Below are 19,437 nucleotides of genomic sequence, written 5' to 3'. Positions count from 1 at the left end.
TTCTATTATTATTGTAGTATATTATCATATTATTACTATATTATTATTATTAATATTATTATATTATTTATTATTCATGACTACATTGAAACTAGAATAGAGAGAAATCAGCGTAGAAGCTGCAAGCAGTACCATAGATTGTTGTACATGGAAATAATGGTAGTCAAAAGTTTTTGATTTATTAAATACAGTTATATATTACAATTATATATTTTTGTTATTTAAACTATACATATTGCGAAATTATGGGTTTTTTCTCGAAGTGACACACCACCCAAGTCATGCTCAGTTTTTTTGGTGAATTTTGACACACCAAGCACAAAAGGTTGCCCATCATTGTCCTATGCTAAGCTTCTAAACAAAATCATTCCCAGGGATTGGTTGTTATGATAATCCCTAGGCAATAAAATTGCTGGCATTGAATGGCAGTCACCAAAGTATTCATCGCATTAGTATTGCTCCTTGAAGACCTGGTTCAGATGCCAAGTCTACAAGAGCACAGAGGTCCTTTTGCTAGTGAGGGAAGCCTTTGGGAGTCTTGCAAGGGATGAAAATATACTCCTACTTATAGAAAGTCTTCTTTTCAGATAACAGAAGTATCTGTTCTCCCATCATATAATTTAGTCTTCTTTGGTTATCGAAAGTTCTTGTTCCTTCTTAGTCGAGACCAGTAGTGTCAAGTGTGTGGCTCTCCGGGTGTTTTGGACTTCAGCTTCCAGAATTCCTGGGCATTGGACAAGCTGGGTAGATCTTCTGTGAGTTGAGGGCCAACATGTCTGGAGGCCACAAGTTTGACCTCTGATCTAGACAAACACATTCCCCGAATCATCATCATTCTGGACTGCAAAATTATTTGAGAAACACAATAAAGGGAGTTTTTACCATCTATTAAAATCTCCCATAGTTCTCAAAATATAGTAGATCTATGCTTCACTCAACATAAGAATTGTATATCAATGTAAGTGTCATATTCTTCCCTTATTATTGCAATGTATATTGCCTTGAGACTCACAGAAAAAGTAAAACAGACTCAGCATAGATGACTGATATGAAAGGTATTGACTCCTCTGCTTCCCACCCTTCATTGCTAATTATCGGATGTGTTGATAAGATCAAGACGCAGGTGGTGAACCTTTCTGGTCAGAAAATGATAATATCTAAAGGTTCAGCAATGGCAGGCAAGTCATTCCCACTGCCTACAGGTTCACTGTGACAAGCTGTTGGCACTCTTGGCACCAGCGCTCTCGACACTCCTTCCCATCTGGAACAGGCAATAAGAAGAGACTTGTTGGATCAGAACAGACATCTATCTAGTCCAGCATCCAGTAGTTGCCAGCCAGATGCCTTCTGGAAGCTTTAAACAAGATATGAAGGCTCCAAAATCCTGTGTATATGTGTGTACTGTACTAGCGTTTGTATCAAGAGCCAGCTAAGCTGTTGTGTTGACAGCTGCTTCTATGGAAGGTACATAGGAAGCAATGTTATATTGAATAAGACCCTTGGTCCTACTAACTCAGTATGACCTACCACTGGAATGGGGAGCCTTTGATGCTCCTTATGTTGTTGGACTATAACTCTTATCTTCATCAATAATTTGTGCAATGCTTAAACTGGTGGGAATTGGAGTCCAAATGTCTCTCCCGAATTTCCACCCCTGGTCTAAGCAATGGCTTTATAGGGTGTCAAGCATCACTCTTTTCCTGGCCGTACTTAGTGATGCCAGATACCTTCTCCATCCAGCAATGTTATCTGTCACTGAGATATGTTTCCCCTCTGGATTTGGGATCTTGGTTTCTAGTGATCATGCAATATTTAATCCTTCTCTGTCTATCTCATTATACTGTTGGGCTTATGGATCACTTCATAATGATAGTGTCAGTGCAGAGACCTGACCCCTAAGATACCATTGTTATGTGGCAAAGCAAATCTATCTAGACTTTGAACAAGTTATGTTTTGCTTACTTAAATCCTTGGGGAATCTGGAAACTGTCACTCAAAAAAGTACCTTTTCTGAATTCTGTATTTTACCCAACTTATGAATGTGTCTATGAGAATTTCCAGACAGTATGGTGAATGGTAAGGAATGAGAACTGTAATCCAAACCATTTGTAATTCAAACCAATAAAAAAGTTCTTCATCATTAGTAATAGATGACAAGTAGTCCCATGACATAGCTGTATTTTTGCCTTCTAAAGCTCACATTTTCTTCCTTTAACAGATATCAGAAGTTGTCTTCTAATAGAACACTATTTGTATTATGAAATGCAAATGTGGTGTCTTTATCAACCAGATTCATGCTAGATACTTATGCTTCAATATATGCTGCTAGAGAGCTACAATTTTCCCAGTACTGTCATGAAACACTAGCATTATGGGATAATTCTTTATCGTAGGAAATCTGTTATTTGAAAGACTTTGGCATTATTAGAAAACAATGAACTATGGATATTAAGAATACAGAGGACATTTTTTCTTTTGAATAAGGCAGCAAAGCTCAATATTTCTTAGCTCCTGACTGTGCAACACAATGGTTGCAAACAGCCAACACAGAATTAATATGCTTAAATCCAGTGAAAATGCAGGCTTAAGCATTCCTGACCTTACATTGAACAATGCCCAAAAACTGCATAATCTTCTGGCAAGTCAACTGTCACAGCTGTGCTGCGGTCTTAACAGATTTTGTCATGAAAGTATCTATCATATATGCTCGAGTTTGTAGGAATGCATGTTTTATACATCAATTGATATGGGGTAACCCTTAGAGTGAATACACATGGGACCACTACCCTACCTTAGTTTTGCAAATAAGTATCATAAACAGATGTTGCCTAGACAAAAGTGGTCTATAAATTTGATCATCCATGGGTTTTGGTATCCTCTGTGAGTCCTGGAACCAAATCCCAGAATAAATCAAAGACTACCGTATTTTACTTTGATTTTTATGTACTTAGAAATTAGGCATGCCCTAATTGTTATTGCTGTGGTACAATTGGTACTCCATATCCATAGATTTAACCATCTTAAATTTTAAAAGTTTGATTTGTATACCTCTTTTGTATACTTATACACCCCGAAGGTCACAATAAAATTGTATTTTTGAAGCCGGAATCACTGGGGTGTTGTGTGTGGTTTCTGGGCTGTATAGCTGTGTTCTAGCAGCGTTTTCTCCTGATGTTTCCACTGCACCTGTGGCTAATATCTTCAGAGTATCCTCTGAAATTGCCAGGCACAGATGCAGGCAAAACATCAGGAGAAAATGGTGCTAGAACATGGCCATACCGCCTGGAAAACACAGAACACCTCACATCAAAATTTCTTGGGCAAAAAAGGGTTGCAAGTTGAAAGAGTTTAAAACTGGTTCTCAACCTGTGGGTCCCCAGGTGTTTTTGGCAGGGTGTGTTAATTAATTAACTCCAAAACACCCTGATTTATTGGTGAGTCTGGACTCTCACCAACTCCTCTCCAGTCAGACTGCTTAAGCATCCAGCGAAAGCAGCACTGACAAACGACACCACAGTTGTAATTCTGCTGATTCCAGCGGTTCTAAGGCTTTATTATATACATCTATATACAATTACAAAGTCCATTGCTCTTAGGACTCATGCTTTCCCCAGCAAGGGTAAAGCATGTCCTCTCTCTTTGCCGAGCATCTGCGAACAACTCAAGCAGGCGACTCCCACATTACACTCATTCCTGATGATGAATGTTCCGTCCATGCTGCTGAGTCTGGAAGTCTCGACCTATTGGCTTTGCAGGCTATCAATCAAGCTGACTTGTGATTAACCCGTGTGCTGCTGGAACACAGATGCACAATCCAAAAAACAAACAATTGATCTAACATTTCCGTCTAACAACAAAATACACCAACAGTTTTGGCCTACAACTCCCAGAAATCCCAGCCAGTTTACCAGCTGTTAGGCATTTAAGACATTTTGCCCACAGACTGTACCCAAAACATGGCAATTTGATCCCCTTCACTCCCAAACTTTCCAAAACATTTGAATAGAGAAAAATGTCCCCAAATCAGCTCAAATCGTAGTCAGAAGTGATGTCATGTCGTTTCAAGCATGCAAAAAAATATAGTGCAGTTTACCTAGTGAGAACTGGGAAGGAAAAATGGTCCCTGACTCCTGCATAATAGCACAACCCAATCTATGCAGATACGCAAATACACACACACATTTCTGACTATTCATTTCTTAACATATCGGCGGGGGTGAGGGTACATAAGGGAAATGATCTGCTTAGCAGTATATTTGCATATCTTCATGGGGAAAAGATATCTACTAAACACTGCAATAGTTGGAAAAAAAATCAATTAGTATGATATAAAATAACATCAAATGTATGCTGAAAACCAAAACCAGTAGGATGGATCTTTTTCATCATAGGTGGTGAACTTGAAAATAAAGCTAAGAAATATTAGATTCAGAGATATGCTGTTATGCATAGGATTTTGAAGAGAGATATTCAATTAAAACCTGTACGTTTTCTCTTGAGACTGATGGAAGATCAGCAAGAAAAGATCCATGGAAGGGTGATTCGACACATGTTAACAGCTGCCACCATACAGTATGCACAAAAATGAAAAAGTGACCTGATTCCCAGTGGAGTCAGCAACTTAACAGAGATGGATAAACTTTCTTTCTTAATTAAAGAAAACTCTTTGGTAATGTTATTGAAAGATTGGGAATTGTTAATTGATTTTTGGAGGAAAATAAGGGTAGTTTGATGATTGTTGGTTTTATTAATTGGTATAAATTTAAAATATAGACAAAATGTAATTAGCAGATACGATAGAGTGAGGTAGGATGCAAGGGTCAAATTATAACTGCAAAAAGTATAGTTGGAAGTCATCTTTATCTGTCATTTTTCATTAGGTCTTAATTAGTTGAGTAGTTGATGTTGGGAGTGTCTTATTTAACTTGGATATTCTGTAGTTTGTAGTGTTTTTGGTTTTGGTTTTTGTTGTTCTATTTTATTGTATGTTGATTTTATACAATATAAAGATATCTGGCCATAAAGATCAAGTGGGGAGGTGGGGAGAGAAAAAACAATTCTTAACGTAAGGAACCTTGTAAACATTTCCCTAACTTAAATTATTATTGTCTCTGATAATGTAAACACAGTGTTTTTCACCAAAAGTTCAACAGTTAATCATTGTCACAGTTCTCATCAGCAACTTTTAATTATAGTCCATGAATTCTTCACCTCCTTCTTGTAGTTTTCCAGGCTTCAATCTTAGGATGGAATCAACAGACTATTTAGACCCCAACCATACATCTTTCATACAATTCCATTCAAACAATACATCATATTTCATGACAGGTGGACGTGCTTCTGGGGAAACACACACAGAATTTTGCTGATATTTTTGGTGGTTTGTGGGCTTTTAGTTTATTGTGGACTGCAAACTCTCACAGGCAATGCATGCAAGCTGCTTTCCCTACCATCTGCTCTTCACAGCCATTTTCCAGCCCTCCAAAAAATCTGCACAAAGGCCCAGGGAACCCTACTGAATGGCATGCGTATACAGGGCTGGCCCTAGACAATTTTCAAGTGTAAGCAAGTAGTATTTTTAGTGCCCCCCCCCCCCAAAACCAATCACTGAATCACAGCCCGGGGATGAGTGCTTCTTCGGTCTTCTCCCCTCCCGGCTTCGGAGGGGCGGTGGGAGGCTCCCATCATCCCTCCAAATCCGGGAGGGAGAGAGCAAAGAAGCATTCATCCTCATGCCGTGGTTCCGCACCTCGGGGATGGGTGCTCTTTCGCATTTTCCTCCCTTCCTAGCTTCGGAGGGGCAGTGGGAGGCTCCTATCGCCCTTCCGATGCCAGGAAGGGAGGGAAGTGCGAAAGAGCACCCATCCCCGAGGCGCATAACCACGGCACGGGGATGAGTGCTTCTTCGCTCTCCCCCCCCCCCCCAGCTTCGGAGGGGTGATGGGAGCCTCCCACCGCCCCTCCGAAGCCGGGAAGGGAGGAAAGTGTGAAAGAGCACTCATCCCCGAGGCACAGAACCATGGCACAGGGTTAATTGCTTCTTCACTCTTCCCCCTCTCCCAGCTTCAGAGGGGAAGTGGGAGCCTCCCACCATCCCTCCAAAGCTGGGAAGGGAGGAAAGTGCAAAAGAGCACCCATCCCCAAGGCACGCGAAAACAGAAATGGCTATGGTGGCGAGGGAGCCACAGCCGCTTCTGTTGTTTTCCCATGCCGCAGGGATGGGTGCTCCTTTGCTCCCCCCCCAGCTTTAGAGGGGTGGTGGGAGGGCAAAGGAGCCCAGCAGAGAGGGAAGTGGAGGCAAGCAGGCCGGTGCCTTCTAAAGGACTGCACCTTCAGCAAGTGCGTAGTTTGCGTATAGCTTGAACCGCCCCTGCGCATATAGCATGCTTATCCTCTTCCTGGATTCATGGGACAGAAGGAAAAGAGGTGGAAAATCTAGTTCAGCAAGTCCAGTTCTAAACACCTTTGTCCAACTCATTGGCTGTATATGCCTATGTCTAAGTATGTTTTTGCCTTTCTTTTGGTTAGATTTATCTGAAGCCAAAGTTCGAGTTCTTGCCTGAAGCATAATATGGACTTAGATATATATATACACACACACACACAATACATCACCTCCTATCCGAATTGCAGAAAAATTATATATTTAAGCCTGTTTTGTTTTGATTCTCGCAGTGAATTTCCTTCTATCAATTTTTCTTCCTCTCTCCTAGAAATAATTGGTTAATTGCTTTGCTTTATGGATCTCCTCCTTGATATTAGGGCAACATTTTTACAGAACATTTATAACTACAGTCTATACAATCAGCATCTTTCAGAATATCCATTAGCATAATTAGTAGTCAATTAACCAATGCACTGCACCTTCAGAGGTCAGGCACACTACAAGGTCAGAGCTAGAAAGCAACAGTGTTAGGGAGAATCTGTAGATGAGAAAATCATAACAAAAACAGGGTTAATTGATCAATAGCTGAAAATATGTAGCAGCCATTAATGAAGAATCAGTACTACAGCTGCTTATACAAACTTAGCAGTTTGTATACATATTCAGTTGATTTGTGAGGCCAAGATTTGACATGAATATTGCTCTCTCACATAAGTATTCTGCTCATTCAAGTCAATTTTTGTGAGTCTTCTATAACAGAGAATCAGTGGGGTTTCTGAGATTTTATCATCAAAATAAGCATGGATCAGTTGGTGTTCATATTATGATCCCTCCTTTTAAGAGAAGATAGAGGGGTGAACGAATTGCACTCTTTAAATGCATCAAAGGCTTCCATAAAGAGGAAGGTACAGATTTGCCACTTCATAAAAAAAGGTAAAGGTTTCCCCTGACGTTAAGTCCAGTCATGTCTAACTCTGGGGGTTGGTGCTCATCTCCATGTCTAAGCCGAAGAGCCGGCGTTGTCCGTAGACACCTCCAAGGTCATGTGGCCGGCATGACTGCATGGAGCGCTGTTACCTTCCTGCCGGTAGTATTGATCTACTCACATTGGCATGTTTTACACAGGGCTTTTCAAGCATTGTAGGATGCTTGCAGCACAGCTGATCTCTAGTGCCCCACACCGCCCATAACACTGCGTAGATCAACTGTGGCGCAAGCGTCCTATGACACTCCATTCAGAATACAGGAGGCTTCCATTGTAAGTAACAGGATCAGTATTGGGGGAAGCTATGTGGTGATGTTTCCCCACTTGTGATGGAGAAGTATAGCTGCGGGTGATGCCGGGTGCAGGGCAATGGGATTACCCCGCTGTCCCGCAGATTCATCACAAATCCCCCCACTGCTCCTCTACAATGTGATGAGGTCCTTATTCTCTGCTGTCTCAGGGAAAGTAGGTGTTATGGCTTTAAGTTACAGGACAGTAGATTTTGACTGAACCTTAGAAGGAATGTGTTGACAACAGACAATATCACATTAGCATTACATGTGGGCATTCCCTTTTCCCTAATGTGTGGCTGTCTCCTGCAGAATTCTGGGAAATGAAGTTTAGGAAAGCTAAAGACGTCTCTAAGTTGAGGCCGGGCTGTGGCGCAGGCTGATTAGCAGTCAGCTGCAACAAATCACTCTGACCAAGAGGTCATGAGTTCAAGGCCCGCCCGTGCCTGGGTCTGTCTCCGTCTCTGTTCTATGTTATGGCATTGAATGTTTGCCTTATATGTGCAATGCGATCCGCCCTGAGTCCCCTTCGGGGTGAGAAGGGTGGAATATAAATAAATAAATAAATAATTCCAAAGGTCACACCCTAAACTACATTTCCCAGAAATCTGCAGGGACAGCCACATGATAGGGAAATGGGGGTGCTTATTTTATAACACTCATGTGATATCATCCAGTGAGAGTAGTTCAGTACAGGAATCAATTGCCTAGAGAGGTAGTGAGGTCAAGTTCATTGGATGACTTCAAAAAGAGGCTGAACAGCCGACTACTAGGGATGTTCTACCTGGAGATCCTGCAAAATCAGACAAGATGGCTCATGAGGTCCTTTCTAATTTTATGTTTCTATGCATATAAAAATTCACAACTTAAACCTAGAGGTTTATGTCATAGTCACTGTGCACGAGTGATGCCAACTGGTTTTTTTGTGCCTAATTGCTAATACAGAAGTCTCTTTTCCACCTGGTCCATACATTTTCTTCTGCTCCTTCCACCTGTCTCCTTTATAGCACAGTTCCACAAAAGATTTTGAGAAGTATATGAGAAAATAAACAACCAAACCCTATTTAGTCAATGGAGCAGCTTTTCTACCCAAGGAGCAAGTCCAGGGCAACAGACCTGGCCCTTCAGAGGGCACGCAAGCACTCTAGTAACCTTCTAGCCAAGGTTATTTCTTTCCCAACCAAAAAAGGGGGTGAAATGTAATATCATCTTTATTTATATTCTGTTTTATCTCCCTGGAGAGGCTCATACAGTATATATAAGGCAAACATTCAATGCCTTTTTACACTTTCACAGTCCACTGTGACCGCCAGGAAGCACGGACCTGGACCAAACTTGCACACATAACCCATATGACCTAGTCTATGTCCTGGTGCTGTTTGGGGGTGATGGACCACGGATGATGGGATTTGCAGTACTTTCAAATGCATCACCTCCCACAGACCACTGTGATGCCCACCAGTGAGAGAACTGGACCAAACTTGGCAAACAGAACCCCCGTGACCGTCCTGGTGCAGATTGGGGGAAGACGGATCAAGGATGATGGGACTTACAGTACCTTCACTCACTTCTTCAGAGCACTGCAACTGCCACGAATGACAGAACTGAATCAAACTTGGCACACATATCCCAAATGACACATTTTACATGCTGCAGCATTTTGGGTGAGGATGGACCAAAGATTATGGGATTTGCAGTACTTTCAAACATGTCTCCAACAGACCACTGTTACTCTAACTAAAGTTGGATCAGGACCACACTTGGCACACATAACACCCATGACCCATTCTATGTCCTGGTGCCAATTGGGGCAAGCTGGACAACGGATGATGGGATTTGCAGTACTTTCAAACACTTCGTCTCCCACAGGCCACTCTATCCAATGATGCATCAGGAACAAACTTGGTACACATATCTCCCATGACCCAGTTTACATCCTCCTGTGGTTTGGGGGACAATGGACTGAGAATTATGGGATTTACAGTACCTTCACTCACTTCCTGAGAACACATCAACCTACATCAATGACTGATCAAGACCAAACTTGACACACAGACCTCATATGACCCACTCTACATCTTGGCGCTGCTTGGAGGGGGATTGACCATGGATAATGGGACTTTCAATACCTTCACTCACTTCCTGACACCACTACGACCCCCACTAATGACTGACCAACACCAAACTTTGCACATAGAGCCATCATGACCCATTCTACATCCTGGGCCTGTTTGCAGGGGGAGAGTCCATCAACGATGGGACTTGCATATGGGAGTTGTAGTTCACCCGCACCCATTGAACCCAGCTGACATTGGATCTCGACTATACTTGGTATACATGTACACAATGCCTTTCTCAAATGGCCCGGCCACTGCCGGGTCCCCAAGCTAGTACAATATAAAGACAAGATCAAGGCCTTCCTCTTTTCATCTCCAGTGTCTGGAGGTGATGCTTAACTCTGGACATGGAGAGGTCCTCTTGTTCCATTTTTCCATGCCAAGGTGTCTGTAGTCCATAAATATCTTCGATTGTATTTTGCCAGCATGTCTGCATGGGGTGCCCTTTTACCTTACTGCCATGGCAGTACCTATTGATCTACTTGCATTGCATGCTTTTGAACTGCTAGGTTGGCAAAAGCTAGGACTGACAATCAGGAGCTTCTAACAGGACTCACAGCTATGAACTGCTAACCCTCTAATCAGCAGCTTTTCCTGCAGCTAGCGGATATTGGAACACAAATCTTCTACTAGATTTATGTGCTGTGAGTCCTCCATATCCACAGATTCTGTTTCCACAGATTCAGCCATCCATAGCAAACTTTGATTTTGCAGTTTTATAAAACAATCACTCTTTTGCAGTATCATTGTATACAATGGGACTTGCACCTTCTGCCTCATCACAAAGGGCTGACACCATGCCGTTTCCATAAGTGAAGGAGGGTGGAGCCAGGAGAGCTCCCGTGTTGCCATACAATCTATGTGGGGAAGTAGCACGCACCACACACGCTCACACTTTCCCCTATCTGATTGCCCTCACTTGGATTTGGGCAATGTGGGGCATGAGGGGCGGGGCTGTGGCACAGGCTGGAGAGCAGCCTGCTGCAATAAATCACTCTGATCATGAGGTCATGAGTTCGAGGCCAGCCCGTGGCGGGGTGAGCACCCATCAATTAAAAATAAAAAAATAGCCCCTGCTCGTTGCTGACCTAGCAACCCGAAAGATAGTTGCATCTATCAAGTAGGAAATAAGGTACCACTTATAAAAGTGGGGAGGCAAGTTTAACTAATTTACGACATTGAAATGACGAAGTGCCATCAGAGTGGATGATGAAGCAGCTGCTCCCCCCTGCGGCCAGAATCGAACATCCCCTCAGGAGAAGGTTAAATTGCCTCTGCATCTGTCTGTCTGTCTGTCTTGGTTTGATGTGTTTATGGGCATTGAATGTTTGCCCTATATGTATATAATGTGATCCACCCTGAGTCCCCTTCGGGGTGAGAAGGGTGGAATATAAATACTGTAAATACATAAATAAATAAATAAATAAATAAATAAATAAATAAATAAATAAATAAGGCACCGGATTCCCCATGCCCCTCTACGAACCGGAGTACAGCCACCACCAGCCATCTGACAAGGTCCCTACACCTTTTACTATCTGTGGGGCTTACTGGGGTGTCCTGGAACCAAACTGCAGCAGACACTGGATGTTAAATAACATGGGACCAGATAAAATCTGCTGAGATCGACCCAGGTAATGGAACAGAGCAGGTGTCCTTCAACTGTAGTCTGAGACGTGTTGCCAGTCAATCAGAGCAACAATAACACCATACCTTATTTTGTAAAAATATTTAGAAAGTTACCCTAGTCAATACAGGTTCAATATTCATTATCTGAAATGCTTGGGACCAGAAATGTTTTGGATGTGGGGAGGAGAGGTTGAATACCTGCATTTGTCCACACATGTACATAATGAAATGTCTTGGAAATAGGATCTAAGTCTAAATGCAAAATATATTTATTTATTTATTTACAGTATTTATATTCCACCCTTCTCACCCCGAAGGGGACTCAGAGACTCACATTGTACACATATAAGGCAAACATTCAATAGAACATAGAACAGAGACAGAGACAGACACAGAGGCAATTTAAACTTCTCCAGCTTCCAGCTTCCAGCTTCCTGAGGGTATGCTTGATTCCGGCCACAGGGGGAGCAGCAGCTTCATCATCCACTGCGATGGCAACTTCCTCATTTCAACAGCGGCTGGGTGATTTTTATGGTGTCATAAATTAGCCTCCCCACTTATAAGTGGTACCTAAATTTCCTACTTGATAGATGCAACTATCTTTCGGCTTGCTTAGGTCAAAAACGAGCAGGGGCTATATTTTTATTTTAATTGTCGGGTGCTCACCCCGACGGGCTGGCCTTGAATTCATGACCTCTTGGTCAGAGTGATTTATTGCAGCTGGCTGCTAACCAGCCTGCGCCACATGTTTCACATGCGCACAGTCTTAGGGGAAATATATAAAATGGTTTTAATAATTTTGTGCATGGAACAAAGTCTGTGTGCGTGTACTGAACGAACAAAACATAGAGGTGTCACTATCTCAGCCATCTATGTGGACAGTTTTGGATTTTGGGATTTCAAATCAGATAGTAAAGGTAAAAGTTTTCCCCTGACATTAAGTCCAGTTGTGTCTGATTCTAGGGGTTGGTACTCATATCCATTTCTAAGCCAAAGAGCTGGTTGTCCATAGAAGCCTCCAAGGTCATGTGGCCGGCATGACTGCATGGAACACCATTACCTTTCCACTGGAGCAGTACCTATTGATCTACTCACATTTGCATGTTTTGAACTGATAAGTTGTCAGAAGCTGGGGCTAACAGTGGGAGCTCACTCTGCTCCCCGGACTCAGTCAGCAAGTTCAGCAGCTCAGCGGTTTAACCCACTGCACCATCTGAGGGCTCCAGATCAGGTGCTCAACCTATAATATCTAAATCTCTTAAATGTGTCAGATGAACTAAGTTGCATTCCCTTTATTACTTTGTACCTTATGCTGTATCTTATTTCTATTCCAGGACCAGGCCTGAACTCTGAGATTAATGCCTCCAACTCAAAGAATGATCTCAGTCTAAAACACATACATTTCCTGTGTGGAGTTGGGTTTATTTTCCAAACGCTGCTGTACACATCTCATATTTTATTTATTAAACAAAGTAAATAATGTACTAAACTAAATGTCTTACACTTAATCTTTGCCACTTCCCACTGAACACAAGGCGTCTTGAGCAATGCTTGGCATTTTAACATTAGGAAAAAGGGGATTTCCTAATTACCTTCACTCACCCCACCATTGAGCTGAAATATTCCGAGTGGGAGGGAGGGCTATGAATGAAAACATCTTTGATCAAAGGTGTACATGAATGTGCATTTGATCAAAGAGACACATCTTTGACTTAGTTCACATCTTACAAAGAGGTAGGACACAGTTCAGAAAATATCTCCAAGGATAAACTCACGTGGGAAACTATGATAAAGGAGTGGACAGCTATGAAAGATATAGGAGCTTTTTTCCTTCTATTTTATACTCATACCCAATCTATATATATAAAAGAGTGATGGAATCGCGGCACCGAGCAAAGCAACTAAACTACGGGCCCCCCAACCTCGACATTGGACAACACAACCCATCATCCACGCCTTAAGGTTGAAACAACACAAAATCACTTCACGCACCTCCACATGGAGAGAACCCACAACGCCCCATCGGGAGCCATGCCAGGGAGGGAAAAGAGAAGCCCTCATGGCCGCCGGAAACAGGGAAGGCAGGCAATGGGGAAAAGCTGTCCCCTGGGTCCTAGCGCCCGCCCATCATCCAAACCATTTATCTCCACTCCAACCTTCTACAATATCCAATCCATTTTAATACTCTATATTTTAAATATATGCTATGAACCATGACAATCAACACAATCTCTCTCCTAATATTTTAACAAGCTTAAAATCACAACACCAAATAAAAAACAACACTTAAAACACGGGAATGCCAGACACTAAACAATCAGGGCCAGCGAACACCTCCCCCGATCTGCCATGCAGGACACAATCCAAGCACTCCCAACAGATGGCCACCCAGCCTCTCAATAATAATAACAACAACAACATCATACAATCCTAATGTTTGCAGAGGCTGACTATTTCTGTGGCCTTTACATGTCACATCTCTTTTTATGTTTGGAACCTTTAGAGTGTTTGCTTATGTTTTTCACATAGAAAGAAGATGGCTGTATACTCAGAAAGGCCTGACTATTTCTGTGGCCCTGACATGTCACATCTCATTTTATGTTTGGAACCTTTAGAGTGTTTGCTTATCTTTTTCACATAGAAAGAAGATGGCTGTATACTCAGAAAGGCCTGACTATTTCTGTGGCATTTACATGTCACATCTCTTTTTATGTTTGGAACCTTTAGAGTGTTTGCTTATCTTTTTCACATAGAAAGAAGATGGCTGTATACTCAGAAAGGCCTGACTATTTCTGTGGCCCTGACATGTCACATCTCTTTTTATGTTTGGAACCTTTAGAGTGTTTGCTTATCTTTTTCACATAGAAAGAAGATGGCTGTATACTCAGAAAGGCCTGACTATTTCTGTGGCCCTGACATGTCACATCTCTTTTTATGTTTGGAACCTTTAGAGTGTTTGCTTATCTTTTTCACATAGAAAAAGTATAGCTGTATACTCAGAGAGGCCTGACTCTACTGTACATACTAAACATAAAGACAACCATACAACAGACATTCAATACCACCACTAACTCAAATTTCTCACCAACACCACCAGACAACGCCACAGCAACGCGTGGCCGGGCACAGCTAGTGGTAGTATAAAATAGTATAAAAATTATTTACAAAAAAAATGTGAATAGCTAGTGAACATCTCTACTCAAGGGGATTTGATATCCTGGAATTCCCATTAGTTCAGGATCTAAAATATGTACTGCTCTTGGGCTGCTGTGAGTTTTTCGGGCTGTATGGCCATGTTCCAGCAGCATTCTGGAACATTCTCCTAACGTTTCTCCTGCATCTGTGGCAGGCAGTGATTCTGTTGTCAGTGAGGCAAGTGGAGTGTATACCTGAGGAATGTCCAGAGTGGGAGAAATAAACCTTGTCTGATTAAAGAAAGTGTGACCTTTGCAATAGCAAGCTTGAATTAGCATTTGAGTAGCCATGAAGCAAAATCAATCAGGGTTGGTATTTGCATAGAGGTGGCCTGGCCTTTGTTGCCTAGAGGCATCCTTTGTTTGGGAGGTGTTAACTGGCCCTTGATTGCTTGTTATCTGGAGTTCTCTTGTAGTTGTGGACAAGTCTACATAGGGACCACCTAATGCAGCGCCCAGACAAATCAAAGAACACAAAAAGCAATGCAGACTAATTCAAACAGAGAAGTCAGCTATAGCAGAGCACATGATAAACCAACCTGGACACAGAATATTATTTGAGGACACTCTGACAACAATTATGTCAGACTACACAGAAAAACCATTGAAAATCACAAGCATATGTACAATTTCAACAGAAAGGAGGAACCATGAAAATAAACAAAATCTGGTTACCAGTATTAAAAAACACCAGAATCAATACAGTAAATAATGAACACCACTCAGAAACAGGAGAACTCCAGACAACAAGCAATCAAGGGCCAGTTAACAGCTCTCAAACAGAGGATGCCTCCAGGCAATGAAGGTCAGGCTACCTCTATTTAGATACCCTCACTGATTGACTTTGTAAACTTGATGGCTACTGAAATGCTAATTCAAGCTTGCTATTGCAATATTCATACTTCCTTTAAATAGACAAGGGTTCTTTCACCCACCCTGGACAATCCAAAGATATATATAGAGAGAGAGAGACAGAGAGAGAGAGGAGCCCCCGGTGGCGCAGCAGGTTAAACCACTGAGCTGCTGAACTTGCTGACTGAATCCAGGGAGTGGGTTGAGCTCCCAACGTTAGCCCCAGCTTCAGCCAGCCTAGCAGTTCGAAAACATGCAAATGTGAGTAGATCAATAGGTACCGCTCTAGTGGGAAGGTAACGGTGCTCCATGCAGTCATGCCAGCCACATGACCTTGGAGGCGTCTATGGACAACGCTGGCTCTTCAGCTTAGAAATGGAGATGGGCACCAACTCCCAGAGCCGGACAGAACCAGACTTAATGTCAGGGGAAACCCTTTATCATAGATGTACATTTCATTTGCTTCACTGCCAACAGAACCTCTGAAGAGCCCAACCACAGACACAGGCAAAAGGTTAAGAGAAAATGCTGCTGGAACATGACCATACAGCCTGAAAAACTCACAGCAACTCAATGATTCCAGCCATGAAAGCCTTCAACAATACATTGTGCTACCTTCTTCCAAAAACTATTCTTTCTCAGAATTTTTAATGCAAAAGAGGCTTCCTATTATGATAGAAGCAAGTTGTCCCTCAGGAAGCGGAAGCTGGAGAAGGTTAAATTGCCTCTGTGTCTGTCTCTGTCTCTATGTTCATATGGCATTGAATGTTTGCCTTGTATGTGTACATTGTGACCCGCCCTGAGTCCCCTATGGGGTGAGAAGGGCCGAATATAAATACTGTATATAAATAAATTGTCCTCCCCTCAGGCTGCCACAGATAGAGATGTCAGAATATTGGAAATCTAGGCCCTGAGATTCCTTAGCTAAAACTTGTGACAATGTGGTGTCCCCCTAGAGATGTCATGGCAACTGAATATTGTATTTGCTCAGGGCATAACATTCAAATTTTAGGAACTAAGTCTATGGAAGGTGAATGCATACACATACACCCATGTCTATTTTTAAAGCAATGCTCTCACCCTGAGATTCCTCCCTTTTGCCCCACAAACCGCAGAAAAAGAGAAGCCTTGAGAGCTGGGAGCCATAGCCACAACCTACAATCCTGCTTTGTTTCTTGATACTAGTTTCAGAGGTCTTTCTGGAATTCTTGGTATTCCTTGTCTTTGTGTATATCATGGGAACATGTTCTGCATTTTAAATACAAGATTGATCTTCACGTTCTCGTCCTGGATGAACGTTCAGGAGTTTCCACAATTTTTATTACTAGAACTAGTTAAAAGAGTCACCCAGAGGGAATCAGAAAACATTTTGTGCCTTGGACAGTTGCTTAAGAATGTCTCCAAGATGAGGATGAGTACAAGACTCACTGGTGCTCATTCCTAATTGAAATAATATTTTGGAGCATCATTTGAAAGCGGCCTTTGGGTATTTGAGCCTTTATATATTATACAAAGTGACAGTGACAGGAAAATCCTGTAAAGTGAGCTGAAGTCTCAACGTCTACGAAGTGTGTCAAACTTTACAGTTTATGACAAAGCTTCCAACCTACTAGAACATAGTAAAGCTACGTTTCCAGGAATGAGGCAAACAAGCCTAGACAATCTGAATGACCATCTACACCATGAAGAGAGCTACTGTAGACATTATCGTGACAAAAAGTGTAATGCAGCCCAAGAGAGGGAAGACATCTGCTTGTAAAAGGAACAGAAAACCCCTTTTCTGTGTCACTGCTGACAGGTATATCTCAATACAAAATACCCTTAAACATGCATAAATACTCTGAATGGATGCTTTCTTTTTCCTGCCAAATCTACTGCAAGGTTTGTCAAATCATGCAATAGGAGTCAAGGTGGAGAACAAACCTTTCCTTAACTCTCTGTAGCTCTGGCAACAAGTCTTGTGCATTTGGGGTAAACCTTGATCAGTTTCATTACCCGTTTTCAGTAGGAGCCCTGATCTGTTTTTAACAGAGCATCCCGAAATCGTGAGGGCAGATATCTGTTTTCGCTTTTCGGTGCCAAAATATCCGGCTCCCCTTCCTGGCATGGGTTTTAAGGAGGCCTTTTATGGGTGTTTGCCTCACCTTCATCTAGAGAGTTGAAGAGCTCCCTGGCTGGGGCTCAAGACCTATCACATTTGCTGGTGGCCTTGCTCCACAACTGTGCAGGACTAGAAAGGCACTGGTAGGCATGGGTGCTGTAGTAACTCAGCCATCACAGCCTGTTCTTCAGCAGGAGTTAGAGTTTGATTCAGAGTTTGACTCGGATTTTGGACCCATCCAGGACTTGGACCAAAGTCCAATGCCTTTGCAGGTGCCTGAGGTTGTAGGGGCAGGGAATCCGCTAATTGGCAAGCATTCCAATCCTCAGTCAAGGTTGGTTTTACCAGATGTTGTTGACGCAGGGGAAGATACTGCTTTTAATCGGAGGGAATCTTTTGCAAAGGAAAGGAGTCAAAGGGAGGGGGTGAGACGGAGTCGAAGATTGGCTCTCAGGTGCATTAATGACTAACTTTCCCATGTGAAGTTCTGCGCGTCCCAACTCTCATTGACTTGTAGCCTTGAGAACTCCTTAAAGGTGCCTCTCTCCCTGCTCTGTTTGCGGTGTCAGCTTTGCCATCCCTGAGAGAGGACTCCATCTTCCAGTATCTTGCTCCTTGCCTTGCTCCCTGCCTTGTTCCCGTGCCTCCAGTCATGTTTGTGCCTTGTGACTCTCGAGTAAACCTTGCCTTCCTAACCTCGATTCCACATTTCCTCAGAGGCTGTTTTTCATGTGGATTAAAGTTTGTGGATTTGCAGTGTTTTGTTCCTGTTCCTTGCAACTTTTGGCTGACCGTGTTTGGACGGCATTTATGGACTAACTCTGACTTCTTGTTGGAACTAATGATTGTGGATTACAATTGAGAGACTTTACTGGACTTGATTTGAAAAATTAAAGACTTTATACTTTGGACTATTCTTTATATTGACTTTTTACGCTACCTGCTTGCATATACATATATATATTCCTCAATAAACTACTTCGCTTGTGATACTGGCTCCAGTATGGTTTTCAGGGTTGGGGTGCAACAAGTGCTTTCTGGGTTTGCAGGCCACACACACACACACTCTCTTTCCAAGGAGAGTGTGTGTGTGGCATGTAGGCCTAAAGATGCTGTGCCTGCCAGGGCCTACAGCTGAGCACCTATTACTCAGTGCTTGGCTGCAGGCCCTGGCAGGTACGGCCGCTTTGGGCCTGCATGCCAAACACACACACTCCTTGGAGTAAAGGGGGAAATGGCAATGAGAAATGGCTACTAAGATGGCTAGTTTTCACCCTGAACGCAATCTGTCTTCTCTCCTCTATAACTGTGATGCCAAAAAGCAGGCTTGGAGCTGGCACCTGCTTCCAGCTTCTTTCATGTCAAGTTAATTTGCATATCAGGAGGGGCCTTCTCATCCCGTGCCTTCAAATGAACAAAAAAATTGAAATAAATGGATGAAACAGGAAAAACGAATTACTGACAACTACTGTTCTCTTAAAGACTGCTGCCCCAGGTCTCAGCTCTTTATCTGATGTTTCCCAGAACAACTTCTCTCTATCACAACAGCCTGCTCTTCCACTACAGCCACGTTAACATAAATAATTCTTCTAGAATTTGATTTTTTTTAATTGAATATAAATTCACTCTGATCATATTATGTTTTGTTATGAATTATGGCTTCTCCAATTTTTGCTTGTGAAAGATATTGTGATGATTTCTTTAATTCTTTTGAGGCGGAGGGATACATATGACTGACTACATGATGTTGAAGCTTCCTTTCTTCTCCCTCCACTTTACATATTTTCCTTGTAATAATCTCTGACCCTTTTGATGAACTCTCAAATGAAGAAAAGCCCCTTGTCGTGAGATCTGAAGTAACTTAATTCCATGCATTTGTTTGTG

This window comes from Anolis carolinensis, chromosome 5, assembly GCF_035594765.1.
Source record: "Anolis carolinensis isolate JA03-04 chromosome 5, rAnoCar3.1.pri, whole genome shotgun sequence".
Classification (NCBI taxonomy): domain Eukaryota; kingdom Metazoa; phylum Chordata; class Lepidosauria; order Squamata; family Dactyloidae; genus Anolis; species Anolis carolinensis.
The sequence above is the reverse complement of the archived record's forward strand: the minus strand, read 5'-3'. Positions refer to the sequence as shown.